Below are 21,582 nucleotides of genomic sequence, written 5' to 3' on the forward strand. Positions count from 1 at the left end.
TACATCAAACCAATAGTTAAACAGCTCAAGGTTTCAAAGCAAAAATGCACATCAAGTTTATAAATGTTTAAAATGTTTCACTAAACAATTTATAAAAGACCTCTGAAACACGTTTATTTAGAGTAAGCCTTTAAGGTGAGCTGAGCTTGTAAAAGACGTTTGAAATACTAACTGCAATAAATCTAGTTTTCAGTTTTAAAAACCAAAGTCATCTATTAAGAACTTTCTCTCTGCTTATGGTGGACTAGCTGCTCCAAATAAGTCATCCTCCTGAGAACAACCAGAAAAGTAGACCAAACAAAAGAGGTCATGTAAAGTGTTCTCTGATGAGGGCAATCGAAACAACCAAAACGAGGAACCAAAATCCTGGAAAAGAGGGAAAAGCACTGGAGCAAACCCAGCACCCGCCCTTTCCTCACCAAGTATTTGAACACACAAACCGCACATGCATGGGGCCACATAGGACCATGGGGCAGAAAGAAACTGCTAGAGGGGTCTTCCTGAAACCACTGCTGTTTCAAATATTTCAGCAGACTCTCAGAGAGGGAGACAATATTGAAAGTTGTGAGCCAGCAAAGATAAGGAGCCCTGAAAACTACTAGGTTTTGGGATCCCAGATGTCCTGAAATATAGGAAAACCAAAACAGACCAGTCTCTGCGCTAAGAAGGTGATCTGTTCAAACTTTGAAAGAAGAATGTTAAATATACTCTCAAAGGTAATATCATCAACCAAATCATCAATAAAAAATTACCAGGCATGTCAGAAAACTAGACCTAAAATTCAAAAAATGAGAGCATAGAAATAGATCCATAGGAAATTCAGACTAGGAGTTATCAAACATTGACTCTAAAACAACCGATGAATATAGTTAATAAAATAAATTTTAGAATAGACAATTGCTGAAGAATAGGAATCTTTAACAATCAAATTTAAGAATTAAAGCTGGATATGGTGGTACACATCTATAGTCCCGGATATACAAAAGGCTAAAGCTCAGTGATAATGAGTTTGAGGACAACCTGGGGAAAATAGCAAGACCCTATTTCTTATAAGACAAGTAACGAGGCTGGGGATGTAATGCTGTAGTAAAATGCATGCTCAGAACTGTGGGTTTGAGCTCCAGCACAGGGGAGCAGAATGAGTTTAACAGCAGTTTAAACACATTAGATTAGGAAAGACAGCTTGAGAACCAGAAGACTTGTATGTGGAAAACATCCAGGAGGAAAATTAGAAATGATGAAAACTGTCACCATTTAAAAAGGGGTGTGGGGAGCTCACGACAGCAAAGAAAGAGTACTACACGACTGCAAAGAAAGAGTACTGCACCAAAGAACAAAAGAAAAATGGAACATGAAGCCAGGCAGGGTGGTGCACACCTGTAATCCCAGCAGCTCATGAAGCTGAAGCAGGAGAACTGCAAGTACAGAGCCAACCTCAGCAAGTTAGTGAGGCCCTAAGCAACTGAGCAAGACCTTGTTTCAAAACAAAAAGTAATAAAAGGCTGGTGGCTCAGTGGTTAAGTGCCCCTGCCCTGGTACCAAAACAATAAACCAACATTCAAAAAATGGAACATGCTAAAAGAGCTCTGGCATAGATGGAAGTAGAAATCAGGGAGAGGAGGAAAAATAGAACCAATATTTAAAGAAATACCAGTGAAGTGCTTTCCAAAAGTGGTGAAGGAATGAAGACACAGATTGAATGATCTATAGGGTCATGAAGCATGATAAACAAAAGAAAACCACACGCAGGCACTTGATGGCAAAGCTGACAAAAAAAAAAAAGTAGTCCATGAATACTTGTTTTTATAACTAAAACTTCACACTTACAACACCCTATTCATCTTGGAAACTGAAAAAGAAAGAAACTATTTAAAGATTAGCATCTAAAATATCAAAGGTGAATACCTGAGTTTTGATATCAGAACACATGGAGGGTAATGATTAGCCAAAATTCTATTCTTCTGAAACAGTGAAAGAGAAAAAAAATGTACAACTTTACACCTTTACTTTGAAAACACAATAAGCCATCTCCCCTGGTCTTCAGAAACCAAAATGTGCCAATTCCAACACCAGCAGTTACTTCTCCTACTGTTACCCCATAAAATGTGCAACTACCAAGGACATTTCTAACCTTGTCCCAAGGCATAGATTAGGAGAATCATGTAACAACACAATGCTTGACTTTAAAAAGGTTTAAATCTCATTTAAGATGGAAACAGGACTTTTGTTAGGTTTTCCACTAATAAAAGGCAACAAGGGGACTAAAGTTCCCAAATAAGTTCACCCATTCCTACAACACAGTGGGCTATAACATGTAAGTATAGCAGCAATGTTAGAAGCATGTGCAGAGTTTCCCTCCCTGTGACTGGATTAAATTTGCAACTCACATTGCTGAGCTGGTACTTACTTCCTTGCTAGGGTTCTACCTATCTTCCTTTGAGAGAGAGAGTTTCAAACTGGGAAGACAGTTAATCTGCCTTCACCTATCCTACAAGAAGCATTACAATTTATAGGGACAAAAAGCCAAGAATACAAATATGTAGGTTCGGTCAGTGTGGGGGAGCCAAGAGATTTGTTACAATGCCAGTTCTCAGACTTTTTTTTTTGCACCTTCCTAATATTACACAGAATTGGAAGCTGCATTTGCTAAAAAGTAGCAACTCTTCACTTGGGCCTGCAGATACCCACGACCTAACTAAAAGCATAACAAAGCTTGGCATCTCTGCCTTCCTTGAACCTGTCTCCTTTATTACCACATGGCATGTTAATCACTCAAGGAGTGCTCATCTAAAAGTCAGTAATACAAGTTTCATTCGCTCCATGTTTACCTAACTCCACTTTGTCCCTCTTTGACTCCACTTGCCTCCTTAGCTGTTTTCCTTTGAGCCACTTCCTTTTGCAGTTAATTTTCTTGGATTCCAGGAACAAAAGGCCTGATTGATTAGCATCTCTATGACAAGGAACCATAACTGCTCCCTGAAAGGCAGTTTCCCAGAGCAGATCAGCCCATGCAGATGCTGCCCCACTACAGGAGAACAGTTAGTTATCTTACAATGAAACCAAGGCTGCCCCCAAGCAGAAGTAGTCATCTCACGTTAGACACCGAATCACCCACTTCAGGCAATGACAGGCCTTCCCAGAGCTTCACAGAATAAGTCCTGAGATCACGATCGATCAACTGGACCATGCCGGTCAGGATGATTTAACTCTCTGCAACACCCCAGTCATACAAGCCCCCATGTTACCATCCAGGGGCATGGGATTCATTGTCTCCTTTCAGCAAAGAGTTGAAGAACAAGACACAGAGATAGCAAGCAAGAAGTAGGTTTATTGCAAAAGCAACAGAGAAACAGATAGACTTCTCCTAAGAGAAGGGGCCCCAGGGCTGGGGATCCAATGCAGGAGTTTGGGCTTGCTCTTTTTATAGTCTCTGGAATTTCCTCCTTTCCTTATCTCCGCCTCTGTCTACACTCTCCTCACTATTATTGATTGGTGTCCCCTTTGTCCACGTGTCTGTTTTAGTTTTTCTATTGGGTCCCCCACTTAGGAGTGGGGAAGTGTCTGTCTGACTGGGTCCCCCGCTTGCATCCACGAGCACTTGTGTCCACCAGGAAGATAACCTCATCAGAAGACCCTCTTCTGCTCCTTTGTTCTGGCCCTGCCCCTGACCTCCTCACCTGCCATCTTGACCTGTCTGCCTAAGCCCTTCTACTTCTCCCTCGCCCAGACATTGCCTTTGTTCCTCTTTCCTCTAACACCTCGAAGTTACTGCCAGTCCCTTTAGGACAGAGTTTCCATCACTGTACCACTACATGTGCTTGTCTGGCATGGCCACTCTCAGTAAAACGCCTTCCCTGCCCTTCAAACTGCTCTTCTCTTTGGCATATTGGGAAGGGTGGTTCACCCTGGCTTAGACCTCTGCAGGAGACCCCTTGTCCTAGGGCTCCTGTAACACTGGCTCCAGGTCAGGCCTTTGGGGCACTTTGAGCTTCCATTTTCAGCATGAGATAATAATTAAGAATAGGATGTCGGGATGGAGAAAATAGCTTAAAACAAACAAACAAACAAAACAAGAAAAAAAAAAAAACAAGTTACCAGGAAATGCCAAGGGACTGAGGGAAAAAAGTAAAAACAAAAAAACAAAATAATTTGGGGCCTCATTAAAATTTTTGAATCTTAAATGGGCCCTGTTATACCTTTCTGGGGGTCTACTTACATCACCCTCTCTCTTGGTATATTCTAACAAGTGAAACCATACTTTTACTTTATTGAACAGTTCAGACCTTTTCCTTCATTATACCCTCCTATACCTCGTATAATGATAATCTACATTAAAATGACCATTTTCTCTACATTTTGCTTTATGCCAGACACTTAATTACACACTCAAGGTTCTAGGTCCTCAGCCAGATACCAGCCCAGTAGTAGCTATGACACAAGTAAGTGGGAAAGAGCAGCTCTGGGCCCCTCCTTTACAGTATTTCCCTAGGGATGAGTCTAGTAAAAGGAGCAATGCACTCCGCTTCAGAGCCGGAGGACGGCTGCTTAAGCCCACATCTACCCAACCCATTAAGTCCTAAGTTTGCAACTCTGCAAATATTTCAGCAAAATTGACACATGGATACTCTAAAATGGATTGGAAATCATAATCTAGATCTTACATATATTATTATGTTAATTAAAATTAATAAATATTATAATTATATTCTAATTCTCATTGTTTGTATTATATTACACCTTACTTGCTATACTTAAGTTTTTTTGTTTTTTGGGGTTTTTTTCACACCAGGGATTGAACTCAGGGGCAATGGACCACTGAGCCACATCCCCAGCCCTATTTTGTATTTTATTTACAGACGGGGTCTCACTGAGTGGCTTAGCACCTTGCTTTTGCTGAGGCTGGGTTTGAACTGGAGATCCTCCTACCTCAGCCTTCTGAGCAGCTGGGATTACAGGCGAGAGTGAATGAGCCTGGCTAGCTTAAATTTTTATAGATGTTACACATCTGAGATGATGGGATAAAATTGTTTAAATTATCTTTTGATGCTAATGTCAAAACATTGCAATCCTAACAAGGAAGTAGACGCCTGGAGTCACTGGCAGATAATTGCTTCAACTTAAAATAGAAAGGAAAAGGAATGGAAAAGTTGGATTTTAAATTCTGAAAGTAAGTCATTTCACTGATGTGCTGTAAGGCTCTGGAATATGAGGTAGGCTAGACGGTCATAAGCAGGTGAACAGGGTGAAGGACAGTGAAGAATAATGACTTACAGGGAGAACATTAGTCATACACCTTAGAGAAAATTCAGAAGTTACAGGACTGAAAACACGGGCAACCTTATCAAGTAGGAAAGAATCTGGAAAATGGAAACCAGAAGGTCCTCTGTTCTCCTGTCATGGATAATTATGGATAATTATAAGCCCTTAAGGAAACCATTACTTCAAGACCATGTCACCACATCCTTTATAACCAGGTCAGCACGAAAAGCAGGTTGCAGACTGTGGTTGTAGTTCGGTGGTAGAGCTACCAATCCCCAGTACCACCAAAATAAATAAGTAAAATCACGGCTAAGCCCTATAAAAAATACAGTGGGAAAAATACTGATCAGGCATTAATAATAATTAACCTAGAGAGTCAGAATAGTAGAGAGTGTAACACTGATCCTTGCATCATAGCTCAAAAGGTTACATTCTGAGAGCTCACCATGCTCAGTTTCAGTGGTCACAAAGGTCTTTGGTTTAAGTAAACTTTTATTGAAGTAAATATGCAAACAGAAATGTAGAAAATCTCAGCAGATATCTTGATGTATATTTATAATGTGAACACACCTGTATATCTGTCACCCAGAATTTATATATGTGTGTGTGTGTGTGTGTGTGTGTGTGTGTACGTATGTATGTGTGTGTTTGTGTGTGTGTGTATGTATATATAATAGCCAGGCTCAGTGGCTCTCGCCTGTAATCCCAGCTGCTCAGAAGGCTGAGGTAGGAGGATCTCCAGTTCAAACCTAGTCTCAGAAAAGCAAGGTGCTAAGCCACTCATTGAGACCCCGTCTGTAAATAAAATACAAAATAGGGCTGGGGATGTGGCTCAGTGGTCCACTGCCCCTGAGTTATATACACATATATAAACACAAATGATTTTTATGGTACTTGGGACTGGACCCAGGGTTGCTCTAACACTGAAATATAGCCCCAGTCCTTTTTATTTATTTTGAGACAAGTTCTCACTAAATTGCTGAGACTGGCCTCAAACTTACTATCTTCCTGCCTTAGTCTTCAAAGTAGCTGAGATTACAGGCATGGGCCACCAAGTCTGGCCCAGACAGTTTATGTGCCTCTTTTGGAGGGATCAGACCCTTGAGAATGCCAGGCAATCATTTTACCACTGAGCTACATCCCCAGATCTACCACCCAGATTTTTAAAGAGTATTCATAATACTCCAGAAATGTCCCTCATCCTCCATCCTACTCATTATCCCTTCCAAAGGTCACAACTGCTCTAACTTTTATGCATTAGTTTTTATTACTTTTGTGTAATTATGACTAAGGTTATTATTGACATTGCTGGCTATGGGACCCACGGCCACACACATGCCTGCACTGGTTTAAGCATCCATGGCCCTCACAGGGAGGAGGGGAAGGAAGGGTGCCGTCATGCACACGGCAGTAATGGCACACAGACATCCTCACTTATTGTTGACAGCTTGCCCCTTCCTGTTCTCTCCTGCTCACTGGTACGTCTCTTGCTGACTCGTATGTCACAGACCTTTTCCTGCAAGTTGGAAATTAAATCAGTTCAAGACTAATAATTATTTATGGCATTTTGCATTTATATATGGTACCTTCAAATATATGACCTTATTTTATTTCCTCCCTATCCTATGAGAATATGGTACAATACAGAAATAACAAAGAAGTTAGTTTCCCTGTGCCAAATGGTAACTTCACTTTCTGGCATATGGCCTGGAATCTTAGACCAAGACCTCTTAGTTCTACTATCTTTATATCTGGAAAGTTACATTTTTATAGCAGTTAGGTTTACTCTTTGGCCCACAGGTAATTAAGAGAAAAAATGTTTTTAAAATTTCTAAATGACTTAATTTACATGGAATGCTTATTCTTTTCTTGATACTCAGAAATTATGATTTTAAAAATGTTGCCTGAGCAACAGATTTTGATATATTTACATAGTACATAAATAAAATTTCTTGGAGATGGGACACAAGTATAACTAATACATTGATTTATGTTTTATGTACACTTTGTACACCAGTCTGAAAATGATTTTATACAGTATTCTTAAATAATGTGGTACATTAAAGTTTCATGGTGTGAAATTTGCCATATCTGGCATTAAATTAATGCCAAAAACTTTCTGATTTTAGCAATTTCAAATTTCTACTACTATTAGCAGGTATTTTGCACATCTTGATGCTACTGATCAGTACAAAAGAATGCATAATGGTTAAATGATAGTGTATGGTATCATTTGTCAGTATAAAATAATCTTTTCATCAGATGGAAAACTCTATAATCTCCTGGCAGATCATCTTAATACCAATTGACAACTTTTCCTGCTTGCTTGCTTGCTCTTTTTTCTTTTTCTTTTTTCCCCCAGTACCTGGACTATTCTAGGGCCTTGTGCATGCTAGGCAAGTGCTCCATGAATGAACTACATCCCTAGCCACTTTTATTTCTTATTTTGAGGCAGGGTCTCAATAAGTTGCATAGACTCACCTGGAACTTAAAATCTTTCTGCCTGAGTCACCAGAATAGCTGAGATGACAAGCATGCACTACCACACGAGGCAGACTTAACAACTTTTTCAAAAACATTTGGTTCCTTTTTTTTCCCCTTCCACTGGTGACAGAACCCAGTGCCATCAACACACTAGGCACTTCTCTGCCACCAAGCTACATACCAGTTTGCATATTTTTCTAATTCCTTTATTTTTAACTTTATTTTGAGTGGGCTTCTTCTAATATTCTAGAGATGCATTTTTTAATTTTTAACAAATTATTTAAAACTTGATATCATCTAGTAAGAGTTGAATTCACTCAAGAGTCATGCTTTTGTCCAATTTTTATCATATTATTTTTCCTCTTCTTATTCTTTCCTGTTATATTTCCAATTTTCTTATTCTTTTTTTTCTAGTTTGGAAATTTTATTTCTTTTTTATCTTAGTGATTTGGAATGTACATAGATTTGCTTCCACAATACCTAGTGTTTGTTTTTAATATTCAAACCTATTCTTTTCAACAAATATCAAGAATATCCATTAGCTATTTTGAAATGAAAAGGCACATATTGAAGGCAGCTTTGGTTGGTTGACATTCTGATTTTTTGGTGTACTGTGTTTTAAAATGCTTTGATATGGCTTATTGTATGAAAAATGGAAACTCAGGGTAAGAAAATAGATAGCAGAATTGTGTTCACACGATATACTGTGTGTCCTCCGTGTGATATATTTAAATATTCTCCTTTCTTTTCTGGTCATCATTTAACATTGCTCTATTTCATGAAGTAGCTGTGTCCTTCAAAGTTCATTTCAGTTAGAGAAAGTGAGTGCCACCTTCCAAATGTGCCGTCCCCACTGGGGATTCAAAGAAGACATGATATAACTGTCACATTTCCATTGCATTTTACGATGTGCAAATGTATACCACACATTTTTTAAAACTGGGCTTCACATAAGTCCTAGATATTTGCTTATTTTCTAGGAATAAGAAAGAATTCAAACTCAGGAGAGTTAATAGCTGTCCAACATCCCAAGACACCAAGACCCACAATCACGAATCACACAGACAAAAGTATGTAATGGAGCAAAGCTGAAACTCTGGGCCAAAACATCTGACTCTAAATCCAGTGGTCATTTACCTGCCAGCTACATGGACTCATTGTGTAGCTGTTTAATGGAGTGTGAAGAACTGTCAATCAAAGACATCTGGGAAAGTCCCAGACCTGGTGCAAGAGGGGAAATGAGTTCATGTTTGCTGATGAAAAGTCAGTTATAAAATCATCCTTCAAATCTGGAAGGCATTGTTTCCCTGGCTTTCTAGCACTTAGTGCACACCATCAAGGGGATCTATTGCTTCCCTTTTATTTCAACTTCATTCCAATTCTGAGGACCTTTCCTGAAAAAGCATTGAGTTTTTACAGAATCTATAGCCATTACAAGAATGATCAGAGCTATATTTTCTGTCACCAAGAAACCAGCTATCAAACATTGACTCCTTTCCCTGTGTTTCCCACACTCAGATGATCCCAAGCTATTAGAAATGAAGTGCAATAGTGAGGGGCCATGACTGAAGGATAGCCAGGTACCAGGTCCACAGTGACATCTAGTATGTGCTAAGGCACTCTCAAATTTCCACAAAGAATGATATAGTCTCATAACATCTGTATTTTGTCATCACTTTTGAGGTTAAACTCCACTCTGCTTTAATGACCATTTGTATGTTCCCAGTTCTTGCATTTAACAACTTTTGCTGGAAATTATCCTATTAAATCATGTAGTAATTATTACTAGAAATGAATGACAACCTATTGAAGTTATTGAGCTTCTGCTAACTGATTCTGGTGAGGATCAGAAGAGAATAATGAGAGGCAAGCACATGACATTGAGGATAATGTCAGTGTGCAGAATGTCTTGAGAATGTCTTTCAATTCCTCCCCAGTCTTTTATGGGATGATCATCACGGAGGCAGATATTTCATTTCTCTATACTGATTTCTGATCTTCTGGAAGCGGAAGTGGTTGACAAATGCAGGCCCAGAATCAACCAGAGAGAGATGATGACACACAGAGGCCACTTCCTTCCCTTGAGAGTTCACTCTGAGGTTGTCACCAGACTCTGCTTTCAGTGTTCCTCTCCTGAAATCTTAGTTCCCACAGCTACTCTCCAGCCTATCCAATAGGAGGGAAAGAACAGGTAATTTGACAAGGAATTCTCACTGCCATGACCCCTGCCTTGACTTGGTCACTGCTGAAACTCGCAAGGGTCCTGGAAGCTCAGGTTCTAGGTGTGGCCTCCCCTCACTGCCAGAAGAGAGAGTGATGCCCAATGGCTAATGGAGGGCTTTCAAACTCTAATTATGGAGCTAGCGAGTCTATTCTAGTTTGATGGGAAGATGGTGTAGTGTAAGTGAATCATTTAATGTTATCAGTGTGATATCTGCATAAAGTTTTATATTTCTAGAAAAATAATTTGCATCTAAGTCTTAGACTTGTTAGTAACTAAAATCCCATATGAAAAAGCATTACAGCATTTTGAGTGGTATAAATACTAGAAGAGTAGAGGAAATGCTGAGGAGGAAGGAATTTTTGGGATGAAGGCCTTGGGAAGTCTGGATCCTTTTACAGAGCAAGATTCTACGGTGAAGGCATTGCCCTGATGACAATGATTAGCCGCTGCTAGCAGTTAGCTGTGGAAAGCAGTTTCACTATACTTATGCTGTAAGGATCTAAAGGACACTAACCTGGACACATCCAGGTGTAGCTGTTGTTTTAACTGCTCTTACTGCCATGCGGGTGATTGACTGAATTCCCAGCAACAAGGCAGTGTGGCTCCCTCCTGGCTATACAGTCTGTAAACCTGATTCATTACATCATCACTTATGGTTTCTTCCTGGCACCCTGTGGGACTACACTTTTTTCCTTTACACTTTACTATGTGGTGTAAGAGGATATGAGAAATTCACAAACTTCATCTTTCCAGAAATTTCTGGAATTGTCTGGATGTTGTGATCATTGTGGGTAGGTCGGAGAATACTACCAAATTCCCTACTCTATTCTAGAAGCTTATCAACTACAGTCTGCTCTCCTGAGCAGTGTGGCTCTTGATATTCCCAAAAGAGAATTCAGCAGTTCCTATTACATCTACTAGTGTTACAACTTTTTCTAATTTGGAAGATGAAACCTTTCTGATATAAATTGAAGAGGCCTTTATAGTAAGTCCTCAATTAACCACACAAACCATGAAAATAACTCAGTAATTCTTACTGGGCTTTGGCATGTCATATGATATATGGAGAAGTAAGGTATTTAATCAGGATTTTGCTGATGATATTGAACTGCTAGTAAGAGTTATGTTTCCTGCACATGTCAAGTTGTGGCAAGAGGTAACATCTTAAAAATATGCAGTTCAGAATTTCTTATGAAGTATAAGGGGCAAGAGGTTAGAGCAGATAACTATATTTACTTCTATTATAAGTGCTATATATATTAAAAGTAAATAAAACACATAATGTGGTTTTTAGCCTTATCGAAACATGCATTATGTTCTTTTGCCATACTTCTGATAAGATTTATACCTAAAGTTCTAAGAGCCAAAGATTCCTTCCAGAGAATTAAGTTGAAGTTGTGTCCATCAGAGTTCTCTGCTTAAGGTACAGGACATCATAAGGCAGAGTCATATACTCAAGATTATGGGTCCCTTTTGTATGTCAAGCCTGCTATTTTAACTGCTAGTCCTTATTCAACTTCTTCTCCTGTATCGGAATCACTTCAATAACCATCATCTTAATTAGTTCCATCCAGAAGTCTCAGTTTAAAAATTACTTTCAAAAGTATATCTTCTTTCAGCAATAACAGGATCCCTTGCTAAGCCTTGATGTACATCTAAGCATGTAACATCATGCCTCATGTCACATGATTGAGTTTTGCTTGGTTAGCTGTGCCACTTATTATTCTATGTGCCTACTTCCCTTCATGCTGCCATAGACATCTCAGCACGACAGTTACCTACGAGCATCCACTCTTCCACTGACTGTCCTCATGACAATTGCTCTTTCTCTTGCCTCACTCACAAAAGATCATTTGGCCTTTGTAAAGGATTTAACTTGAATTATTATCAAATCATTTCTCATTAGTATTAGTTATGAACAAATGTTATTCATTTGTGAGTGGAAGGACATGGAATTTAAAAAGGAGAAACAGGACATATATTGCATAGAATAACTAATAATAGCAGCAATAATAATAAATCTCATCATAATGGCTCATACTTTAGAAGCGACTGTGTTGGGCCCTGTTCCAAGTGTTTTTCACATATGAAAGTCTATTCAGTCTTTATCCTACTTAACTACAGCTGCTCCTGCTTCTCAAGCAGGTACGTGTACCCTTCAGGAAAGTGAATTCACTTAAAATGAAAAGTCCTATAAATAGATACCTTGTGAAAGCCACTGGACCCAGACACTGTTGGAATTGCTCCCACAGTTCACGATGGCCTTCGACCCAAACAGTAAACTCCTCGGTCCTCACATTCCCAGTGTGTTAATAATGAGCAAAACCCAAGAGAATTATAGTACTTAAGAAGCAGGAGAGTCGACAGTACAGAAAATAATTATTAAATATTTAAAATACTTCTGTACTAAGTAATGGCAGAGAGAGACACTTCATTGCCTTAAGACTTCGTACTAAAGTAATGGCAGAGTGAGACGCGTCTTTTGCTTAAGATGACCCAAGAACGTCAAATGAATTCAGAATAGCTAAAAGCAATCCTTAGCAAGAAAGCAAAAGCATGAGGTATCACAATACCAGAACTTCAACTATACTACAGAGCAATAGTAAGAAAAACGGCATGGTAGTTGGCACCAAAATAGACAGGCTGACCAGTGGGTACGGAATAGAGGACACAGAGACAAACCCACATAAATACATTTTTCTCATACTAGACAAAGAGCCAAAGACAATATGGAGAAAATATAGCCTCTTCAACAAATTGTGCTAGGAAAACTGGAAATCCATATGCAGCAAAATGAAATTAAAACCCCGACCTCTCACCTGCACAAAACTCAACTCATGGATCAAGGGACCTAAGAATTAGACAGAAACCCTGCCCGAATAGAAAACAAAGTAGGTCTAATCTTCATCGTGTTGGCTTAGGACAGACTTCCTTAACAGGACTCCCACAGCACAAGAAATAAAAGCAGGAATCAATACTTGATAGATTCAAACTAAAAAGCTTTCTCTCAGCAAAGGAAACAATCACAATGTGAGAGAGAGTCTACAGAGTGGGAGAAAATCTTTGCCACACATACTTCAGATAGAGCACGAATTTCCAGAATATATAAAGAACTCAAAAAACTTTACACCAAGAATACAAATAACCCAATCATAAATAATGGATAAGAAAATGAGCAGATACTTCACAGAAGAAGATTCTACAAGCAATCAACAGATACATGAAAAAATGTTCAACATCTCTATTAATAAGAGAAATGGAAATTGAAACTACCCTAAGATTTCACCTCATTCCAATTAGAATGTCTATCTATTATCAAGAATACAAGCAACAATAGCTGTTGGTGAGGATGTGGGGTAAAAGGTACACTCATACATTGCTGGTGGGATTGAAAATTGGTGCAACCACTCCGGAAAGCAGTATGGATATTCCTTAGAAAATTTGGAATGGAACCACCATTTGACCCAGATATCCACTCCTTGTCCCATGGCCAAAGGACTTAAAATCAGCATACTACAGTGATGCAGCCATATCAATGTTTATAGCAGCTCAATTCACCAATAGCTAGATTGTGGAACCAACCCAGATGCCCTTCAGTAGATGGATAAAGAAACTGTGGTATATGCACAATGGAAATATTATTCAGCCATAAAGAAGAATAAAATCATGACCTTGCAGGTAAATGGATGGAGCTGGAGAATATCATGCTAAGGTGAGATAAGTCATACCCAGAAAACCAAAGGTCAAATGATTTCTCTGATAAGTGGATGATGATACATAATGGGGGGGTGGGAGGGAGGTAAGAATGGAGGAAGATGTATTGTATAGAGGAAAATGAGGGGTGAGGAGGAGATGGGGGAAGGAAAAATAATAGAATGAGACAAACATTGTTACCCTATATACATGTATGATTATGCAAATGGTGCAACTCTACTTCATGTACAACCAGAGAAACAACAATTGTACCCCATTTGTGTACATGAATAAAAAAAAACTGTCAAATGAGATCTTAAGTTGTATCTTCTGTCAAAAGTCTAGTATGCATCAATTAAATGCTATACATGTTTCACTAAAAGGATTAGCTTAGTAAATATATATATATACTTTTTAAATAATTCTAACTTTTTTCCACTTCAGGGTTTTGCATTATTGTTAATGTCTTTTTTTTCTTCATTTTTAATTATTAAAGACATAATATTAACAAGTTTATTTTTAAGTTAAAATTTTACCTTGAAAAGCTTTTTAGGTTTGATGCATTGCCTCGCCTATCAGTAACACATTGAACAGAAGTGGTGAGAGAGGGCAACCCTGTCTTGTTCCAGGTTTTAGAGGGAAAGCTTTCCATTTGATAGGCTGGAGAGTAGCTGTGGGAACTAAGAATTTCAGGAGAGGAACACTGAAAGCAGAGTCTGGTGACAACCTCAGAGTGAACTCCCAAGGGAAGGAAGTGGCCTCTGTGTGTCATCGCTCTCTCTGCTTGATTCTGGGCCTGTACTTGTCAGCCACTTCCACTTCCAGAAGATCAGAAATCAGTATAGAGAAATGAAATAAACTGCCTCCATGATGATCCTCCAAAAGTACTACAGAGACTCAAGCACCTCCCATTCAAATTCCAATGACATTTTTCAGAGAACTAGAAAAAAGCAGTCATGAAATTCATCTGGACAAATAAGAGGCCCAGAATAGCTAGAGCAATCCTAAGACGTATCACAATACCAGACCTTAAGTTGTACTACTGAGCTACGGTAACAAAATGGCATTGGGACTGGCACCAAAACAGACCAATGTTCAGAACAGAAGACCCAGAGAAAAACCCATATAAACCAGTGATCCTCGTACTAGACAAAAGTGCCATAAACATATATTGGAGAAATGATGGCCTCTTCAGCCAGTGAGTGCTGGGAAATCTGGAATCCATATACAGCAAAAGGAAATCAAACAGTATTTCTCACCCTGCACAAATTCAACTCAAAGTGGATCAAGGACCTAGACATTAGACCAGAGACCCTGCACCTCACAGAAGAAAGAGTAGGCCCAAATCTCCATCATGTCGGCTTAGGACCAGACTTGCTCAACAAGGCTCCTAAAGCACACAAAGTAAATATCAAGACTCAACATGCCTGAACCAAAAATCTTCATGGCAAAGGAAACCATGAAGAATGTGAAGAGAGAGCTACAGAATGAAGAAAATCTTTGCCATCTGCACCTCAGAAAGAGCAGTAATCTCCAGGATATACAAAGAACCTCAAAAATCTTAACACCAAAAAAGTTAAATAACCCAATCAATAAATGGGTAAAGGAACCGAACAAGCATTCACAAAAGAAGAAATATAATCAGTCAACAAACATAAAAATATGTTGAACATCTCTAGTAATTAAAGAAATGAAGATTAAAACTACACTGAGATTTCATCTCACTTCAGTCAAAATGGCAATTAACAAGAATACAAGTAACAATAAAAACTGGCGAGGATGTGGAGAAAAATGTACCTTCATACGTTGCTGGTGGCATTGCAAACTGGTGCAACCACTCTGGAAAGCAGTGTGGAGATTCCTCAGAAAACTTGGAATGGAACCACCATTTGACGCAGATATCCCACTCCTTGGCCTATACCCAAAGACCTAAAATCAGCATGCTATAGTGATGTGTCCACTTCACTTAATTCACAATTGCTAAGCTATGGAACCAACTAGGTGTCCTTCAATAAATGAATGGATAAAGAAAATGTGCTACATATATACAATGGAATATTATTTAGCCTTAAAGAAGAATGAAATTATGGCATTTGCCAATAAGTGGATGGAACTGCAAACTAACATGCTAAGTGAAATAAGCCAGTCCCAGAAAACCAAAGGCTAAATGTTCTCCTGATATTCACATGTTAACACACAATAAGGAGGGGGGATAGAAGTTCATTAAATTAGACAAAGGGGAATGTAGGGCAGGGGGCGGTGAGGGGGTGAGAATAGGAAATACAGTAGAATGAATCAGACATAACATTCCTATGTTCATATATGAAAACATGACCTGTGTAACTCCACATCATGTACAACCAGAAGAATGGGAAGTTACACTCCATGTATATATAATATTTCAAAATACATTCTACTCTCATCTACAACTAAAAAGAACAAATTTTTAAAAAATTTAAAAGAAAAGAAAACAAAATACAGACCAATACCCCTAAAACACAGATGCAAAAATCCTTAATAAAATATTAACAACCTACATTCAAATGTATCAAGAAAATAGTACAACATGGTCAAGTGGGTTTCATCCCAGGGATACAAGTCTGGTTCAACATACACAAATTAATAAGTGTAATTCACCATTCTATAAAATTAAGGACAAGAACCATATGATCTTCTTAATAGATGCACAAAAGGCCTCTGATAAAATTCAGCAGGTATTCATGTTAAAAACACTGGGGAACCTAGGGACAGAAAGCACCTAGTGTGGTATTCTAAAGGCTATATGGCAAACCCAAAGCTCACTTCATATTGAACAGAGAAAGACTGAAACATTTCCTCTAAAATCAGGAACAAGACAAGGATGTCCACTGTCCAAATCCTATTCACTATAGCCCTTGAAACTCTAGTCAAAGTCATCAGGCAAGAGGGAAATTAAAGGAATACAAATAGGAAAAGAAGAAGTCAAATTATTTGTTTGTTGATGACATGATTCTATATCAGGAAGACCCAAAAACACTCCACCAGAAGACTTCTAAAGATGATAATGAATTCAGCAAGGTAGTAGGATGCAAGAGCAACATTCACACATCAGGATTTCTCTATGCTACAACATTGATTATACTGAGAAAGAAATCGTGATATCTCACAATAACCTGAAAAAAAATACTTATGAATTATTCTAACCAAGGAGGTGAAAGACCTCTACAGTTAAAATGATAGAACACTGAAGAAAAAAAAATGAAAATCACCTTCGAAAATGGAAAGAACTCCCATGTTCTTGGATAAGCAGAATTAACATTGTTAAAATAGTCATGTTACCAAAAGATTATAAAGTTTCAATGCAGTCCCCACCAAAATACCAATGATATTCTTCACAGAACTAGAAAGAAGAGTCCTAAAGTTCATTTGAAAGAGTAAGAGACCCACAATAGCCAAAGCAATACTGAGCAAGGGAAGCAACGCAGGAGGGATCACAATACCTGATCTCAAATTATACTACAGAGCTATAGTAACAAAAACTGCATGGTATTGGTACCAAAACAACATGAAGACCAATGGAATAGAATGGAAGACACTGACAAACGTACATGCTTACAGACATCTGATACTGGACAAAGGTGCCAAAAATACATATGGGAAAAAAGACAGCTTTTTTAATCAAATGGGAAAACTGGATATCCATGTGTAGAAGAATAGAATAGATCCCTATCTCTTACCTTGCATGAAAGTCAAATCAAATGAATCAAAGATTTAGGAATTAGACCAGAAACTTTGCAACTGCCAGAAGAAAACACGGAGTCAACACTCCATCACTCACATAGGTGCAGGCACCAACTTCCTTAACAAGGCACCTAGAGCTCAAGAAACAGGGCTGGGTTGTGGCTCAGTGCTATAGTGCTTACCTAGCACATGGGAGACACTGGGTTCAATCCTCAGCACCACATAAAAATAATAAAGTTATTTTTTAAAAAAGAAAAAAAGAAAACTAAGAATCAATAAGTGGGGTGCCATTAAACTCAAAAGCTTCTGCACAACAGAGGAAATGATTACAAGTGTGAAGAGACAACCTACAGAGTGGGAGAAAATATTTGTCAGCTATTCCTCTCAGAGGGGATTAATATCTAAAATACATAAAAAACTCAAAACACTGAACACCAAAATACCAAGTAACCCAATCAATAAATCTGCAAAAGAACTAAACAGACTTCTCCAACGAAGAAACACAAATAGCCAACAAATATTTGAAAAAATGTTTGACATATCTAGCAATCAGAAAAATGCAAATCAAAACCACACTAGATCTCATCTCACTCCAGTCAGAATAGCAGTTATCAAAAACTCAAACAATAATAAATGCTGGCAAGGATATGCAGGGGAAAGGCACATTCACATGTTGCTGATGGAATTGCAAATGAGTACAACCACTCTGGAAAGTAGTATGGAGATTCCTCAAAAAACTAGGAATGAAAACACCATAGGACCCAGCTATCCTACTCATTGGTATTTATTAAAAAGAACTAAAATCAGAATACTCTAGTAATACAGTCACATTTACATTAGCACAGTTCATAGTAGTCAAGTTATGGAAACAGCCGAGATGCCCATCATCTGTGGTCAGATCAATCATTATCTCAGGATTGGTCAGACTGGTCTTATCTGAGATAAGAAAGTTGCTGTTGCCCAGGGGTAATTTCCGCAAATCACAAGAATTTTATTGATCAGATTTGTTGTTAATGGAATCCAGGGTGGTGGGTCTAGAGCAGAGAATACAGGTGCAAAATGGAGGCAGAGATGCAAAGCTTTTATTCTGCTTCTAGTTGTCTCTTGGTCACTTGCAGGCACAAGTGAAGAGTCTAAGAAGTTCTTATTACATTTGTAGCCTCTGGCAGTTTCATTTGAAAATGAGTGTGAGATGCAAACTGATAATTCAGAATATTTTCAGAAAACAATTTGATGGTGCAACTGTAGTGTGTTGTGGGCAGGTAAGTTAAGGTCAACGTGGTGATTATCTCCACTCTGTGAAGATAATCAATTAATGTAGTATGGACAAAATCTTACGGTGCATGAATTTGTCTTATTTAACTTAGCATGATGTTCTCCACTTCTATCCACTTACCAGCAAATGTCAGAGGCTACAAATGTAATAAGAACTTCTTAGACTCTTCACTTGTGCCTGCAAGTGACCAAGAGGCAACTAAAAGCAGAATAAAAAGTTTTGCATCTCTGCCTCCATTTTGCACCTGTATTCTCTGCTCTAGACCCACCACCCTGGATTCCATTAACAACAAATCTGATCAATAAAATTCTTGTGATTTGCGGAAATTACCCCTGGGCAACAGCAACTTTCTTATCTCAGATAAGACCAGTCTGACCAATCCTGAGATAATGATTGATCTGACCACAGTTTGACCAAGCGTTGATTATGGTTCCCCAAGTCTATATAAGCCACAGGCTCATATCATTACCCCCAAAGACAGGGTTGGAAATATTAGTCCCCTGTGTCTTCCAAGTATAAGTCTACTAATTAAAGTTCCTTTCCTGCTTTACACCATTACTCTTTCCATTTGGTTGATGGGGCAAGACTATGCTTTGTTGGAACCCCAAGAGTATGGCCTCTGGCCTGGGACTCCAGAAATGCAAAATCAAGCCATTGCGTTTGACTAGTGTGCTCTTTTCTAAGAAAATATACACACAATACACACCTACCTTTCCTGCCACACAAAATTTACTCACTGGTCTTAACTGCAGTTTAGGTGACCAAAGGCTGTGGTCTCAAGACACATGTGCTCAAAGGCAGATCATTAACAATACAGTCCTTGACATATGTGTTGAGAGGAGTCACCTGAACCTTTCAAACAGCTCCAACAAGCAGCTTCCTCCTGACCATGATGTCAACCATCTGTGCTGTACAATTCCTGAACAGCTCTACCCAAACACCCCTGGCTCCTTTCCAGACTGCCTCCTTCCTCAATCTCCCTAACACCATCAGAGACCCCCATGAAAAACAGCACCCCTTAAGAGTATGGGAATAGAAGATCTGAAGGGGACAATGAGCTATTCAGCAACCCCCCCAAAAAAAGAAGGGGAGATGTACTCCAAGAATCTTAACTGAGTCTGTCAGCTTCTGAAAACATCATTTGGGTTCTTTGATACCCCCTAACCTTTTCGAACCATCTTGCAGACATCAAAAACCAGAGGCAGGGCTGAGAGTGTCATTCAGTGGTAGAGCACTTGCCTAGCAAGCAGGAGATCCTTGATTCAATCCTTAGTAAGGCAACACCACCACCATCACCAAAAACAAAATCAAAAACATTAAGCCCAGGATGCCTTCATGCCTTCTCCATAATAACTCTAAGGATAAATTACATAAAAGAACGAAGAATGAAACTGTTGGGGGCTCTCTGCTACAGGCAAACTCCCAGGGCCTGTTCATACTTGTTCAGTATGATTTCTGCTTTCCTCCACCCCATCTGTTCTCTTAATAGCTGCAGCTGCTCATTTGAACCACAAGCAAGATTCGTTATACCGCAATGGGTCCAATAGTAGGGCTGCAAACGCTCCTCACTCAAGGCCTATTTGCACAGGACAAGAAAACATCCTTTGAAAATGTGCATGAACCAGAAAATTCCTGGACTGCACAGAGCCCATCCCTGCAACCCCTACACGTGATAAAAACTGGCCCCTTTCCTTGTTCCAAGAGTCAGTCTGCACTCTTGGTCGGAGCTGTTTCTCCTTTCTGGCTCCAGCAGAAACCCCAGTACAGCCTCCCTGGCATCAGCGCTCACTTGATTCGCTTTCGGTTTTACTGACAGAACTCTCCGGTGTCATGCCTACCTCAGTGGAGAGGGCTGAGCGCCTCTCCTCCTTCCTGCGCTCTGGGAACGCGGTCTGTGCGCACCCAGAACACCGCCCGCAGCCGCGGCAGAGCCCGCCCGGGAGGACCCTGCCGCGCCGCGGCCTCCAGGCCGGGAATTCACCGCCCGGGGCACCCGGGCAGGCTCCGGGCTGCCCGCAAAGATGATGTGTGGGCTGCGAGTTGGGCGCGGGGGAGGCGGCTTCACCCAGGTTTCCGGGCCAAGGCGTGGACGGAGGCCACTCCCTGGAGGACCGGCTTCCTTTGGTAGGCGGGATAAGGGAATCAGAATAGGTTGCACAGCCTGCCAGGCGGCAGTAAGCGGGCCTGAGAGCCTGGATCATGGAGAATGTCGCAGAGCACACAGGGATAATACAAAAACCCCGTTTTTACAGAGGAAAAGTGAAAAAAAAAAAAAAGTGGATACATGATTGAAGCAAGGAAGGGCAGCACAGCGTGAGTACAACTGATCTAACAGTCACAATTCCCTTGCATTTTACAGTGTGCATGTCTTCACTTACATTTCTTTAGTTGGGCTTCATGAAAACCCTAAATCTTATTATGCTCCTTTCTAGAAAACAGAATTCAAGCTCAGGAGAGTTAATAGCTAGTCAAGATCCCAAGACACCAAGACTCACAATTATGAACCACAGAGGCAATAATTCAGCATGGAACAAAGATGAAACTCTGATGCAAATCATCTGATTCCAAATTAGGGACGCTGAGTTGCCACCTACATGGACTCATGGAGTTACGTCTACTGGAATATGTAGAACTGAGCTAGGGATTTAGGATAAAGAGAGGAAAATAGTGAATCTTAAAGGAAATGCCCACAAACCATTGAGATGCAGAAAACACAGGCATAGATCTTGAGCAACATTGCCTTGGCCCATACCCTTGTAAAATGAGGGAAAGGCCCCAGAGCAGGGAAAACTGGTGCAAATTGTTCAGCTCCACCCTGGATCCACCTCCAATCTGGTGACTTGATACAGCACTTCTATAAATATTTGACTCCTAGCCAATTCAGGGCTTCTCACTCTGGAGATAGGCATATTCTCCTTGAATGGGT

General features: G+C 39.6%; 1 protein-coding gene across 2 annotated transcripts in view; it reads right to left on the reverse strand.

The window, feature by feature from the left end:
- Positions 1-20,523, reverse strand: part of LOC124995004 (broad substrate specificity ATP-binding cassette transporter ABCG2-like) — a 50,008-nt gene extending 29,485 nt beyond the window's left edge. For both annotated transcript variants that reach the window (XM_047567391.1, XM_047567390.1), the window contains exon 1: positions 20,495-20,523. The gene's annotated coding sequence lies outside the window, so the exon portion shown is untranslated. The remainder of the gene's footprint in view (positions 1-20,494) is intronic.
- Positions 20,524-21,582: the final 1,059 nt, after the last annotated feature.

This window comes from Sciurus carolinensis, chromosome 10 (assembly GCF_902686445.1).
Source record: "Sciurus carolinensis chromosome 10, mSciCar1.2, whole genome shotgun sequence".
Classification (NCBI taxonomy): Eukaryota; Metazoa; Chordata; class Mammalia; order Rodentia; family Sciuridae; genus Sciurus; species Sciurus carolinensis.